Genomic DNA, 16,067 nt, shown 5'->3' with positions numbered 1-16,067 from the left:
TTTAGAGCATGGGCAAAATGAAAGAGTTCAAAGAACCTCTGTAACTCAGCACAAAAGACACAAGGTAAACAGCTTGCATTTCCAAACTGAGAACACTTTCGGATTTTTTTGATTTTACCATCAAATGCATAAATAGATTGGGGGAGAAGGCTTGATGCAAGTAATTAGTCAGAGGACTGACAACTTTAAAATGTTCCATGAGGTGTGGTCCTACTGAATCAATAAAAAACACAAACAGCCCCCACTCAAAGTCAGCTCTCCACTATTTAATGAAATGACATATTTCTGTCAAAAAACTCCATATAGCCTTATAACTAAAAGGACATAAAAGGAAATGAAACATCCAAAGGTGAATTGTTATAATAACAGCGTACCGGTTTTGGCATCAAGCCTTCCTCAGTGCTATAAAATCAGTCATTTCTACTGTCTTTCAGATTTTCCCGGTTAGGGGTCACCACAGTGGAACTCCGGTCCGCTAATGATTGGCAGTAGATTTTTATGTGCTGGCTTGCCGGGCCTAACACACAACCTTCAACCAAGGAATGCCCATTCACGCATGTCGACACACAGAAGACGCTCTAACTGAGAATCGAACGTGCAATGTCTAACTTTTAGGTGACAACGCTACCGCAGCACCACCACCGCAGAATCAATCACTGTAAATACAGCTCCCTTTGTTACAATTGGTTATTACAAATGTTCATTAAGACCAGGTGCAAATAAAGCACACAGTTTAACAATTTAATAATCACAGTTTCTCCTAATGATCAAAGAGGAAATGACATCCAACCTTATTATTTTTCTGATAACATATTCTATCAATAATAACAAAAGTAAATTTTGCAGAGGCATGCTTTATGGTATGTTTATATAAAGCATTAGTAGTTTTAGTACATCTAATATCACTCAAATGTTCGGACATCCTGAATTTTAAAGGATGGGATGTTTGTCCCACATAAAATACAGAACATGCACATGTTGCCAGATATATTACCCAGTCACTACTACAATTTCCATGCACCAGGATATCAAAAACTTGTAATGTATTTTGAGATGTAAATTGTTTATCTTTACTAACATATTTTCAAAAACTGCAATGTCCACAAGGATAACTGCAATGTCCACATGGATAACAACTCTCTCTCAACTTTCTGATTTAAAAGCCCGCATTTGCACTTGTTTCCCCCCTTTCCTGTAACTATAGTCCAGATACAGATTTGCTGTATCCAGGACTGTTTGTAAGCTCCTGAGCCCCCCCAAGCCTTTCTGTGTTGGTGGGAAACCTTCTAGCTTATCAGTGGGAGTGGTAAGCACTAGTTAACCTATCTACCACATAAGGAGTGGTTTCTGGGCCCACAAATTGCAGTTATTGGCTGTTTGGGCAGTTTTTCCATCTCTCTCAACTTTCTGATTTAAAAGCCCACATTTGCACTTGTATCCACCCTTTCCTGTAACTAGTTTAGTCCACATACAGATTTGCTGCATCCATGACTATTTGTAAGCTTCTGAGCTCCCTCAAGCCTTTCTGTGTTCAAGGGAAGCCTTCTAGCTTATCAGTGGGAGTGGTAAGCACTAGGTTAATAGGTTCATAGGTTGGTACTAGGCTATCAACCCTAGGGCCTATACAAGCCTAGCCATAACAATTCCCTGGCTATTTCTTCCCACAGTATTTACTTCCCTGGACCCCTGTCTAGCAAGGCGACTGACGTGATCCCCAGGGTGAATTTCCTATCTCCCATCCAATCATCAAGGTTCCTTTTGAAGAGGGCCAAAAAGGCTCTCTGCTTGACATGTATGGGCAGCCTATTCCAAAGTCTGGGAAGTCTCTGGGTCAGGAACCTATCCCTCCAGCATGCTTTGTTCATTGTAATGGCAAGGTATAGATCCCTGGAGTGTGTGTCTCTGAGGGACTGGGATTTCTTTAAGTGTAGCATGTCCAACAGCTCTGGGTTTGACATGGCCTTGTATGTTAAGCAGAGATCGCCTCTGAGTAGATGATATGCAACAGCGTATAGGTGGATTTTTTTAGACAGTCAGCATAGGGCATCTACTTTAGGCCTGTGATTCTTTTAGTGAGGTATTTCTGTGGCCTTTACAGTTGTTGCAGATATATTGAGGGGTACATACCAAATAGGGCATTGCATTCTATAATGGGTCTAATGAGGGATGAGTACAGTGGGACAATGATCTCCATTTTTCTGGATGAAAAGCCTTTAGTGATGAGGTGTGCCACATAGAAAGATTTCTTGACTGTTGTGGTGATGTGGTTATTGAAGTTGAGACCACTGTCAACCTGTGTCCCTAAGTCCCTTATCACACTTTTGGTGTTTAGTGTACTGCCACCTATGTGGTAAGTCACTGGTACATGTTTTTCACAAAGGGAATAACTATACATTTCTTGGCATTGAGTTTGAACCCATGGCTCTGGCACCAAGCATCTGTTTCTGTAAGGCCCTTTTGTAGAATATTCACATCATTTGGGGATTCATTAACGGCTCTCAGTTTGCAGTCATCTGCAAACTTTGTTAGCCAGAGTCCCTTAGTGTTTGCCTGTACTTCAGAGAAGTAGTTGCCAAACAAGAGTGGTCCCAGGACTGAACCCTGAGGTACTCCACTTGTCACTTGTCTGGAGCTGGATATGGAGTCGGCTACTTTTACAGTGTGGGTTCTGTCAGTAAGCCAGTTAGCAACCCATCGAGCAACATAGGGATTACTGCCCAGCTTAGTAAGTTTATCTATGATTTCAGAGTGGGGGATAGCGTTGAAGGCCTTGGCAAGGTCCAGATATGCTGTGTGGACCACCTTACCCTTGTCCATGGCTCTGGAGACTGATTTGAAGAAGTCAATCAGGTTCAGGAGACAAGATCGGCCCTTCATGAACCCATACTGCGTGGGGTTCAGTGTTTGCAAACTAGGTAGCCTATCTACCACAAGAGGAGTAGTTTCTGGCCCAGATTTGTGGTTTATTGGCCTTTTGGACAGTTTCTTCCATCTCTTTCAACTTTCTGGCTTAAAAGCCTGTGTTTGAGCTTGGTTCCACCTTTCCTGTAACTAGTCTAGTCCAGATACAGATTTGCTGTGTCCAAGACTGTAAGCTTCTGAGCCCCCCAAGCCTTTCTGTGTTGGAGGGAAGCCTTCTAGCTTATTAGTGGGAGTGGTAAGCACTAGGTAGCCTACTACCACAAGAGGAATGGTTCCTGGCCCAGAAATTGTAGTTTATTGGCCGTTTGGACAGTTTTTCCATCTCTCTCAACTTTCCAGTTTAAAAGCCCACGTTTGCTCTTGTTTCCCACCTTTCCTGTAACTAGTCTAGTCCAGATACACACTTGCTGTATCCAGGACTGTTTGTAAGCTTTTGAGCGGTGCCAGAGCCCTCTCTTCTCTTTTAGCCTTAGATCTACTACTTCTCTCCTCCCTTGCACTTATACTAGCTTATTAGTCTAGCACTTTACCAGACTTCTTGTAGCAATTATTGTAGCACACAAGTGCGGGTCTATATTATAACACCAAAAGTACATATGTGCAACTACATAAAAGTCGACACATAATGCACGAAACCTGAAAATAGCGAACGGCCACATAATCAAATTTTTTCCTAGGGAAAAAAAGTTATGCGGCTATTCGCTAAAAAATAATTTAACACCATAAATAGGTAGGGGACTTCACCCCCCACACCCCCCAATGTAGGGGACTGTACCCTGCCCACATCCCCCCAACTACATATATCAACTCTAACATCACACTATAGAGAAAGAAAGGGCAACTCCGTGAAGTTGGCCAACTATCTCCTTGCTCTATGACATATTCATCGAATTGCTTAAATGCGATTCAATGAATATTTTTCTGTGTTTTCAAAAAACACTCAGAAGCCTTTTTGTGCTTCTGATATAGATCCCACAAGTGCTACCAGCACTAAACATTCTATAGGGAAACAGATCTAGTACTTATTATCAATGCCCACCCTGCCAGGCATGTCTAAAGGTCAGTTCTCTGTGCTTTCTCCTATTAACCTAGTGAACTTGGGCATCCTGAGGCAATGTAGCAACTGCTTCATGTCCACCGATAACCCTCTCCTCTAACCTTCCAACACTCAGACTTGTGAGATGCACTTATATATCCAAATTGGAAGCCACACACTCTCCAGCCAAGACCGGAATAGCTGGTCAAGAGGAGAAGGTCAACACTTGCATCACACCACATGGAATACATAGCCCTCCAGAGCACACACCAGCACTGCCTTCACATAAAAACATAAACCACACACCCGACTTCATGGAGGCTCTCAATAAAAATCTACCCAAGCAGCACAGCCCTCTACGGCAGAAATGCACTCGACCACCACAACACAACACTAATGACGAGACACATAAATCTCCTAAACAGTGTGCCACTCAACCAAAGCCCCTAAGGCAAAACAGCATGCCCAACACACTAGTCATAGGTGACTCGATAATGAGACACACTGATGTCCCACTCACTAGGTTGAAAAAGGAGACAGTAACAGTCAGCTGCCTGTCAGGTGCCAGGATCCGACACATAACGCATGCACTCAGGTTACTCAACAACAAGTACAAATATGATTCTGTCATTGTAAATGTGGGTGTGAATGACCTGAGACATACCTCCCTGGACTACATGAAAGGAGACATGGAGGAGCTCTCAGATTATGTAGCCCAGGCGGGTATGACCCTAGCCCTGAGCAGCATCCTACCATCAGCCAGAATGATACTACAGTACAAGAAGAAAATAATTGATTTCAACAATTGGCTAAGTTTCTGGTGTCATTCTAAGGGGATCCAGTATCTGTCTGCCTGGGATGACATGATTGACAGACCTCGATGCTTTGCCAGAGATGGCCTGCATTTGTCACCCGTGACCTTCCAGATACTGGCCAAGGCTCTTGCCACCCCTATAGTGCCTTTTTTAGGTGGTGTTCCAAAGACCAAATTACTATCGTAACAGCTACAAACAAATCCAATCTGAGAGTCATGTTGCTCAATGCTAGAAGTCTAAATTTCAAAATGCACTCACTCGAGGCACTCCTTAAAATGGAGAACATTGACATTTGTGCTGTAACAGAGACCTGGTTCAAGGCAGCAGAAAGCACCTCTGCACTACCAGGCTATAACTCATTCCACACCTTTTGGCCCCAGAACTTAGACTGAAGCTCCAAAGGTGGTGGTGTCTCCATATTCATAAAGGATTTGCACACCTCCAGACTGGTAGCCCAACATAACGCATCAGAGATACTTTAGGTGCAGCTAACATTGGGTAAGACAGCGATTAAGTTTGTAGCCTGCTATAGGTCCCCAACCATGTCCGAAGACTCGCACTCTGTGTTCCTAAGCACCCTGGAGAATATTAGGGTCCAACCTAACACTCTCTTACTAGGGGACTTCAACTACCCCTCCATAAACTGGTAATCTACTCATGTACCAATACACTTGTCCAATGTTTCCTGGAGTTCATTAATTCCAATGCCCTGGACCAGCTCGTTCTTACCCCCACTAGAGGTAGCAACATCCTTGACCTGGTCATTACTAACATGGTCTGACCGTTGCTCTACACCAATAGTCAGCTCCTACCTGGTTAGATCTGACCACAAACTAATCACCTTGAAAATCCACACCCCCCCATCCCCACCCCAAGCAAAGATAACCATCATGAAAAGCTTCTCCAAAGCTAACTTTGGGATACTAAAAACAGAGGTGGCTAACTTCACAGCACCCATGCAAATGGAGAATAGTTGCATGACTGTAGAATCATGCACCAATGCACTGTACGAACACGTACACAAATACATGGATCTCGCCATACCCAATAGAACCAATACACTCTCCTCCAAAAAAAGGAAACCCCCCTGCCATAAAGAAACTCTACAACAGAAGGAGGAAACAGATGTGGAATAAGGTGAAGTCCCAAGACTGGAAAAACTACCTTATCTGCCTCAACAAAAAGTTGAAATCCCTCATCAAATCCTCTAAAGCTAGGTATGAAAACCAAATTGTAGCAGATAGTAAAGACAACCACAAGGCCTTGTATAGTTATGTACAGAATCTCCATGGCAATACAATGATTTGCTCTGAGCTACGGTACCTCCTATACCACGCCAACAGATATTGCCAGTATACTGGCTGACAGATTATTGCCAGGCACCCAGTATTACTGCTGCACAGGTTAAAACAGCACTGTTCAAGGCCAGGAATCCAGATTCTATGGGGCCTGACAATATCCCTGGTTGTGTTCTACATGAACTACAGAGGGAACTGGCACCTCAACTATATGCTCTGTTCAATCACAGCCTCACCTCAGGCTTTGTCCCTGCCAAATGGCGCACTGCTACAGTTATCCCTCTCCACAGAAGAGGAGCGACTACAGACTCTGGGAACTATCGTCCCATTAATCTGATGAGTCTGATATGCAAAGCTATGGAATGCTTCATCATGGACCTAATAAACAAGGATATAGGGAATCTCCAAACTCTGGATCCCACACAGTTTGGTTTTGTGAAGGGTAGATCATGCCTGCTCAACTTGGTTGACTTTTTTGAGTTAGTCACCAGAGCTATGGATGAAGGCAAGGTGGTTCATACAGCCTACCTTGATCTGGCCAAGGCTTTTGATACCACTCCCTACTCAGGAATCATACAAAAACTCACTAAGCTTGGCATCAACCCCTATATCAGTAGGTGGGTTGCAAACTGGCTCACAGATAGAACCCACAGTGTGAAAGTAGCTAACTCCAAGTCAGATTGCCGATTAGTCATGAGTGGAGTACCACAGGGTTCGGTCCTGGGTCCTCTCCTGTTTGGTATCTACTTCTCTGAAATCCAGGCCAAAATGAAGGGACTCTGGCTGACATAGTTCTCAGACGATTGCAAGTTGGGCGCTATTATTAACTCCCCAAGTGATGTTGACATCCTACAGAATGGCCTCACTTTGACCAATGACTGGTGACAGAGCCAAGGCATTTAGCTCAATGCCAAAAAATGTGTCATCATCCCCTTTGGGAAAAGCCTGGTTCCCATGAATTATCACATTGATGGTAGTCCACTGAACACAGGAGACTTTATAAGAGATCTGGGAACACAGGTTGACAGTAACCTCTCTTTTGATCACCACATTGCCACTGTGGTCAGAAAGTCCTTCTATGTGGCACATCTCATTACTAAGGGTTTTGCATCCAAGATGAAAGAGGTCATTGTCTCCATTGTCCCTCATTAGGCCAATCATCGAGTACAATGCCCCATTTGGCATGTACCTCACTAGACACCTGCAGCAACTGGAGAGGCTGCAAAAGTACCTCACAAAGAGGATCCTAGGCCTTACATACTTGTCCTATATGGACAGACTCAAAAAACTCCAACTATTCTCTGTCTCATATCGCGTACTTAGAGGTGATTTCTACTCAACTTGCAAAGCCATGTCTGACCCAGCTATGTTAAAAATGCTGCATCTAAAGAAATCCCAATCCCTCCGCACCACACACTCCAGAGACCTCAACCTCATTACCACAATTAACAGAACATGCTGGAGGGACAGGTTCATAACTCAGAGACTGCCCACGCTATGGAACAGACTTCTCATATATGTCAAGCAGAGGACCTCACTGACCCTCTTCAAGAGAAATCTTGATGAGTGGATGGGAAACAGAAAATTCTCCCTGGGGATAACACCAGTGGCTCTACTCGACAGAGGCACTGGGAACTAAGGTCAGGTGGCACTATGCCAGGGTAATCCTATGGCTAGACTTGTAAAGGCCCCAGGACCATTAGCCTAGTACACACCTATGAACCTATGAACTTATGGTCGACTATCTAAACTCATTTGGTTAAAGCCCCTATCCTTATTCACTATTTTTTATAATGATTAAACCAACCTGCCATCATCTTCCCTTTTCTATATGAAAAAATACATTTTTGGGTATTATTTCCCTTAACCTGTCATCCATTAACAAAATATCCCAATGTTTATAAACTAAGTTCCTAGTAAATGCTGTATTACTACCAAAACTGGTGATAAATATTATTGGTTGCTTGACCTTATTCTTGACCTGATATGTTGACCTATGTACCCTGTTTACAGATGTGAGAGCATCTTTTACTACATGTTGTGAATACCTTCTATTACAAAACCTATGAATAAGGTCCTGCTCCTGTTCTTGCATTCCTTTGGAGAAGAACAAATTCTCAGTGGTCTATGAAATTGTGACTTAGGAATATTATTAATGATATAGCATGGATGGCAAATGGTGGCATGCAGTAATGTATTAAATTGTATATGAACTACGTAGAGTCCCATCACTCTGCACTGTAACGTGTACATCCAAAAAGGTAAAGTGGATACTCCACTTGTTCTCATTTAAATAATCCACAAATTCTTATAAATAAAGAGAATCTGATCTCCAGACCAGCCAGCAGTCATCTAAATATCGCCTCCAAATATACATAGAATCCAAAAATATATTGTGAGAACAATCATATATGATCTGTTTGTCAATATAACCCATATTAAGGTCAGCATATATTGGTGCAAATGAAGTCCCCATGGCTATGACCTTTAACTTTAAATAGCACTGATCTCCAAAATAGAAAACTTTTTTTGGTCAACACGTGCTTTGTTAAACAAACAAAAAAAAAGTATTGAATCCAAGGCTGTATAAAGAGGCCCAATTCAGTCAAAACTACAGTGTCAAAAGTCGGTTCAAATGGGAATGTTTGTATACAGGGCTGACACATCAACAGTGCACAGCAGCCAACTTGATTCTATTTGCATGTCTCCCACAATTTCTAGAAATTCTGTTGTTTCTTGAATCCAAGAATGCATATAAACTAATAATGGTTTGATATATCTAGTCAGATAGGCAGAAAGAGGCTCTATCAGTGATCCCTTTCCTGTAACAATTGGTTTGCCAGGGGGCTTATCCAGATTCTTGTGGATTTTGGGTATCATACAGAATGTCTGCTGGGCTGGATCTGGAATAGTCAAATGATATATTACCTCCTTGGAGATAATACCCTCCTCATATGCTGTACATAAAAAACTATCAATATCTTTCTTAAATGCCAGTGTAGGATATAAATACATCTGCTGATAAAACTGATGGTCTGAACGTGGACTTAGGGCCTCATTAATATACATATCGCAATCCTAAAAGACCACTGCTCCCCCTTTATCTGCTGTATTAATAACTAACTCTTTGTTCTTGCTCAACTTTTGTAAAGCTTGTCATTGCAACAATGGCACATTATCCCAATTTGTCTCTCTCTGTTGGAATTGTACATTTGCATTGAAAGATATCAACATTTTTATTAGGGGGAGGCATAAAAGAAGATGGTCTAAATCTAAATTCACTGTTATCCAAATCTACAGATAATTCTTGATCAAAAATCGAAGATATAATGTTCTTTAAAAAGAAATGACATCTTGTGCAAAAGTATTTTCAGATACAAAATAACTGGGTATAAACTCCAGCCCTTTATTCAACAATTTACTTTCAACATTGGACAATTGTACAGAAGAAATCTTGTGCATATTCTGATCAACATTTATTTTGGTACCAAAATTTGCAACAATGTCTCTAAAGATGCTACCCTGGTGTTTATGTTTACATCTGCCCCTTCTAGTTCTTCTAAAGAGGCATCAATGTTTGCCTTCTTGGTAATAGGGGAAATAAAAGGTGTAGACGCTTCTGTGTCATTAGTGTATGAAAACTCATCAGCAGAAGTCTCAGAAGAAAATTCTTCAGAATAGACCTCTTCTTTTACATTTCATAATTCCTGATGATGGAGCCTTAGTACCAGCAAACTGCACTGTTTTTTATGCTCAAATGGCTTGCCTTGTGAATAATCTTTAATGTCTCACTGAAATTTTCTAAACATGTGAAATTTCATATCTTTTTCCACTATCATTAAATCCCTTGATAATAAAGATATTTGTTCTGAATATATTATTTGTTGTTTAAATGGATTTGCCAAATTGCGTAACTCAGTTATAGTGGTGGTCAAACTAGACATTTTATGTTCTAAAAAGAAATAAGTATTTTAATAAATGAAATAGAAGCCATCTGTTGGGCCTCATGCCATTCCTGTAATAATAAATTATCCATGCCTTTAGCATATGGTTGGATATGGACTCAAAGGCCCATTGGATGATACCTCTAGCAAGATAAGCTTTACATAATCTCAAATGCCAAACATGCATTCTTAACTCCTTTATGACTGTTAATAAATGATTAAAATATCCACACATGAAATTAACTTTAACCCCTCATCAGTTTGATTTAAACCACTAACATATGGTTGGTCAAAAACATGTAAATTATCCTTATTGGCTGAAAGGCCTTCCAAAAGCTGAGTTAGATCCATTTATACCAAAACTAATAGACAAAAATGCACTTGGTAATAAATAAATCACATATTGGCTCAATTCACCTTACAGTTACGATGTCCCAAAGCACCAGGTATCACATCTAAACTATAAATAAAGGTGACAAAATTATCAGACTTTTTATATGGACAATAAAATATCTGGCACCATGCTATTGATATCTGTAATAATAAACACCCTTCTATTAACAAAAAAAAAAATGTTAATATACAATCATTTGCTGTAAAGTTTTTCATATAAATGCCCAATATTACTATAAGTCCAAATATCTGAAAGGCTTGATGAAATCCTCGCAATCTTCGTTGTGGTAAACACCCTGGTGAATTGTCTCTTTTGAATTCCATTTTTTAATTAGATGCAAAAAGCTCGCCATGAATAGTTTAATCTGAAAAAACTTGTCCCAATGGCAAAATAAAGAAACATACATAGTTTGTGTCAACAATTAACTAAGTAGTCAGCAAACCATCTTCCTGGTTTAACAACTACTGTGGAAAAAGAACTCACTACAAAACGAACCATCCAACTGCCTAAAAAGAATATAGAATAAGCAGCATATATCAAAATAGAAGTCCGTGGTTGCCATATACCTAGTTCTTGACACAAAAGGTCATGTACAGAATCAATTCACCACTATACCAATGCATCCTCCATCCTCCATAAGTGTTCACTGATAGAATTAACAGAGGACCATCACAGAATGGAGACATGCCATTCTCTTTCCCTTCTGGATTAAATCAGTCCAAATATCCAACAAAACATCCTCTGTCAATAATAAACAATATCAAAACCTCAATGAGAGTCAGATGTGGAGCAAAAACATAATCCCATGCAACCAGAGAAACAAAAAGCAGCCAGGAGTGCTGACAGAACCAACAGTATGGGGAAAGAAAGCCCAACTGAAAGTACACATCCATGCAAGTACGGATAGGTGCAAGGCCAAAACTGAATACCAACAAAACTCACAAATGGCCAGCACTCAAAATCAACTCTCCATTATTTAATGACATGAAATATTTCTGTCAAAAATATCCATATATCCTTACAATTAAAAGGACATAAGAAGAAATAAAACACCCAAAGCAAGATAACAGTAACAAAAGTGATTTAAGACATCTGCTTACATATAGCAGTGATGGCTCACAAGTTTGTGAGATTATTAAGAAGAATTGGCACATACCAACAAGGGATGACAAAATAAAGGACATAGTGGGTGAAGTTCTGAGGTTTTGTTTTAAAAGTAAGATGAATTTGAAGAGACTTCTCTGTTATAATGATGGAGTTCCATCAAAGAAAAGAATCTTGAAGAATGGGACTTTTCTCTGCAGGAAATGAAGGTCACATCCTTCAATTAATTGTAGTAACTCTTTTAGATATCCTGTCACTAAAAGGTTATATCAGCTGAAAACCTATGCAGATTGTAACATCAAAAATATTATTTATGTAGATACTTGCACCCTCTGTAATGGATTTTATGTTCATAAAACTAGTCAGCAGTTCAAAGATAGAATTCTATGTCACCTCAGTGACATTAGACTGGAAAGGACACCAGCGTTTTGTCTAAACATATCCAAGAGAATGCACAGTACAAGTTTATATTTATGGAATTAGAATTAGTACATGATAATCTTCAGGGTGGTAATTTATATAATCAAACAGAGGTTTTGGAGAGCCAATGGATTGCTGATTTGTTGGCCAATAAGCTCCCTGGATTGAATGGGATGATTCCCTTGAAGCCACTGTTGAAAGGAAGGAAACTTCCTAAATTTGAATTGGTTGGTTTTTGCTTCAAAGGGGAGGAGCACTGGCAATAATGCAGTATTTGATGAAAGGGAGGAGACTTCCTATATGAATTTTAATTGATTGCTCTTTTCTTTAAAGGGGAGGAATACTGGCAGTAATGCAGGATCTGACAAAGGTTCTATGAGTTTAAATTGCTTATCCCTGTTTCTATGCCATTTTATTGTTTTGTTAATCAATAAATATTTCACTGTGGTGGCCTAGCCCTGCTTGTTTTCTGAATATTTTCATTTGGTTGAGAAGCCTTTAGCAATCAGGAGTTTATATATTTTTACAGTTCTGTTCAGTTTTGCTTTAACTTCAAGATTGCACAGGTGGAAGGAGTGAGTTTTGAACAGAATTTATGTGCTGGTGAAGACTTACAAAGTAAGCAGACCAATTCATATACTAGAAGAACACTGGCAAATGTTTTGTTGAGTCAGAATAACCCATTGCTCAAATTAAATCTTGGTGATGTAGCAGGAGAAGTAACAGACACACCTGTTAATAGTGAAACGTTTGACTGGAATTTTTTAGAAGTGGAAAACACTGCATATAGACTGAAGCATTCACAATGGCATCATTTCCACCTTGAAGCATTTTTTGCACCATCACATTAATCCAAGGTGTCTGAGAATAAAATGCATGCCTATCTATGGCAACTTTCACCTTGAGCTACTGGCTAGATAGCAGGCAATCAATCCTGAGACAAGTTTTTGGGGTAACCATTTACTGATAGATTATTATTATCACACTTACGAGAGTGAAGCAGCTAGTTTAATTGAAACAAAGCAGTCAGAATTAGAGAATGCAGCCATTTCTGATATGTTCCTAGATAAGAGTGAAACCTTACAGCACAATCTAACTTTTTATGATGCAAAGTTAAAAAGTCTAAAGAAGAAGAAATTAGCCAGGGATTACCTGGACTTTAAACAAGGGAATATATTTGAGTGGCCAAGAGCACAAGTGGATGTTAGAACAAAGGATATAAATCCTGAAATGTGTAAACAGCTACAATGACAGTTTCTCAGAACTGTAAATATGATCATTCATGTCTAGCTCACAATGCTAAAGAAATAGATAGTAGAGCTGACAATACATCTGATCAAGGTAGCAAACATATGCCACAAATCCGTCAGAATTACATTACATTGGGACTGAGTGAGGTATAAGTTAATAAAAAAAAGAAAAAAAAGTTCTTGACTGAGCTTCTTTAATCTAGAAATGAAACCCAATGAAAATGCCTGTCATGTTTGTTTTTTTTTTTGAATCTACCTGCTCAACTCAGACAACATCTGCCATACAAAACTCAGTCACTGAGTCGAGACAGGAAGAAAAGGAAAGTTATACATTAGAAGGCTTAATATCTGATGACAGCTTGGTTATGAATTTGCCTAAATGTTTACTAAGTAGAGTGCATACTTCCTTATTGAATAAAGGGCTAACATTCATCCAAGTCCTTAAATCTCTATTAAGTGAATTTACCTTATATATAAAATGTTTTGGCAGAAATATCACTTTTAAGAATATGTTTCATCAACACAGTAGAGAGGAGGGCCCTACTGTCTTTTAGAAACCTAGTATGTTTGTACCACCTTTTCATCCAGTAGTTGAGATGTTTACATGTATGTGTCAGACTGATGTAGCCAACATGAGGCATGAGAATAACCATAAAGACTTCTGTAATATGAATACAGAAGTAAAAAGAGCACTAGATGAGCTTATACACAATGATTCCATTGTTATTAAGCCAGCTGAAAAGGGTGTGACCATTGCTGTTCTAGATACAGATGACTATAATATGAGAATGGCTAAAATCCTCAGTGATACATGCACCTATCTGAACATACCAGAATGGGAGGTTAAGGAAATCATCCATAAGGTAAAAGACACATGATTTGCTTATGATGAAAATTATCAGCCAAGAACTCTATGATTAACCTATGGTCGAACATATTGTGACATCTACAGTCAATGGCCTACCCACGATACATAGGGATAAACAAAGCCCACCCCTACTCCCAATTCTTTCTGGAGGTGGTTGGCTCACAGAACCAGCTTCTCTTTATGTGGAGCATCAATTAAAGAAAGTTTGACCCAGAGTTGTTGCTGTACTAAGGGACACGTCACGGGTTTTAAATGCTGTATATTGTTGTGTACTTACATTGAACATTATCATTTATCTTATAATGGTTACCATGAATGTTAAACATCTATTTACAGTAATCCCTAATGACCATGGCATTGAAGCTACTAAAGAATTTTTAAGACAGAGTGATGTTCTTGACAACAACACTGCTCTCCAAGTATGTCTACTTTTGGATATTATACTTGGTAATAACAACTTCTTGTATGTCTGTGAGCATTACTGGCAGAAATGGGGAGTGGTAATGGACACCTCATTTGCCAACAGATACTACAATATTGTGATGACCCAAATGAGAATCAGACTATATTTTCAATGCTAGGAATGTATGGCGGGATAATATTGTTTATTATCGATGATTTGTTGTTGACATTTTTCTCCTGTGGTGTGGCAGTAACAATGAACTTTCTTGCTTTGTTGAATATGTGATGCCCCACTACTGGCCTAGTAATCAAGGAACCCCAAACCTCACCACTGGCAATAGTGGGGGCTGTACGCACTGGGAGGATGACAAGTACACACAAAGTAAAGTGCAATTTCCCTTAAGAGTACCCAGAGACCACAGTCAGCCTGGGGCTGATTTCTCCATCTTTCTCCAGATCCATAATAAGTCTCCTCACTGGCACAGCTATAGAGCTGAGATTTCAGCTGAGTGGCCAAGCCAAGACCTCCAGCAACCTCTGTTCAACCAGTGCTTCATTTCCCTGCACAAGTAGCTGACACACACACTCTTTTAGATTTGATTTATACATGCACACACACACACACACACACACACACACACACACACACACACACTTGGGAAGGGCTAGCACAGGCTTACTAGCTATGCACCCTTCTGCCCAGACTATAAGGTAGTTTTGACTGCCACCAACCACTCTTTATCAGCTACTCTAAGGCCCATAACAAAGAGTGTCCAATCTTACTGTGTAATGTTACTATTAATCCAGATGGTAGTTTGACCAAGAGCAAGGTTATTAGGACTGGTCCACACAGTGTCACCAAATAAATATGCAAGTAGTCTTAGAACTTAAATATTTATCCAAATATCAGCCGCAGTGAAAGGATTAAATATATTTAATAATAAGTAATAAAAGAACAAGAAAACACTCAGTAAATCATCACAGTTACATCAGAGTTCCAAATCACAGGAAATGTTTAAAATAACATTGCAGGACAGTCACAAATAACTAAAGAAAACATCTTAGCTATACTTCACTATATTCCTATCTGAATATAAAAGAAATTACTGTACTCTAGTTAACTTCATTTCAGAGCAAGGCAAGTATAGTGAATGGATCTTCTAGCTGATGTTGGATCCAAGTCAGACTACAGAGTACTCTCTCTATCTCAGGACTCCTCAAATTAATATTGCAAATGTTACTGCTGGGTTAGCTTGCAGGATGACATCACTTCTTGTTATCTGACTTTACTTCCCAAGCTAAGCCCCCATTGCTAGAAACTGGCAGCCTTTAGGATCTACCTGTGAAAATACATAGCCCTCAGATCTTTGCAGCTGCTGGAAGACATAAAACAATAAAACACAAGACAATGCAGAAGTCTCCCTAGTTGCAGACATCCTGTCTCCTAGTTGCATTGAAGCCATTGTTTATGGTGCAGTTATACAATAATTTAATTTCAACTATTTTTTGAAGTTTTGCAAGTTAACCTTCTATGTTCCAGTTTCCACTGTTAAAAATATATACATTTACACTAGTGTATATACATTTATGTTATTTCCCAGTAGGGTACACCCT

This window comes from Protopterus annectens, chromosome 3.part0 (assembly GCF_019279795.1).
Source record: "Protopterus annectens isolate FY-2018-M chromosome 3.part0, PAN1.0, whole genome shotgun sequence".
Taxonomy (NCBI): domain Eukaryota; kingdom Metazoa; phylum Chordata; order Ceratodontiformes; family Protopteridae; genus Protopterus; species Protopterus annectens.
The sequence above is the reverse complement of the archived record's forward strand: the minus strand, read 5'-3'. Positions refer to the sequence as shown.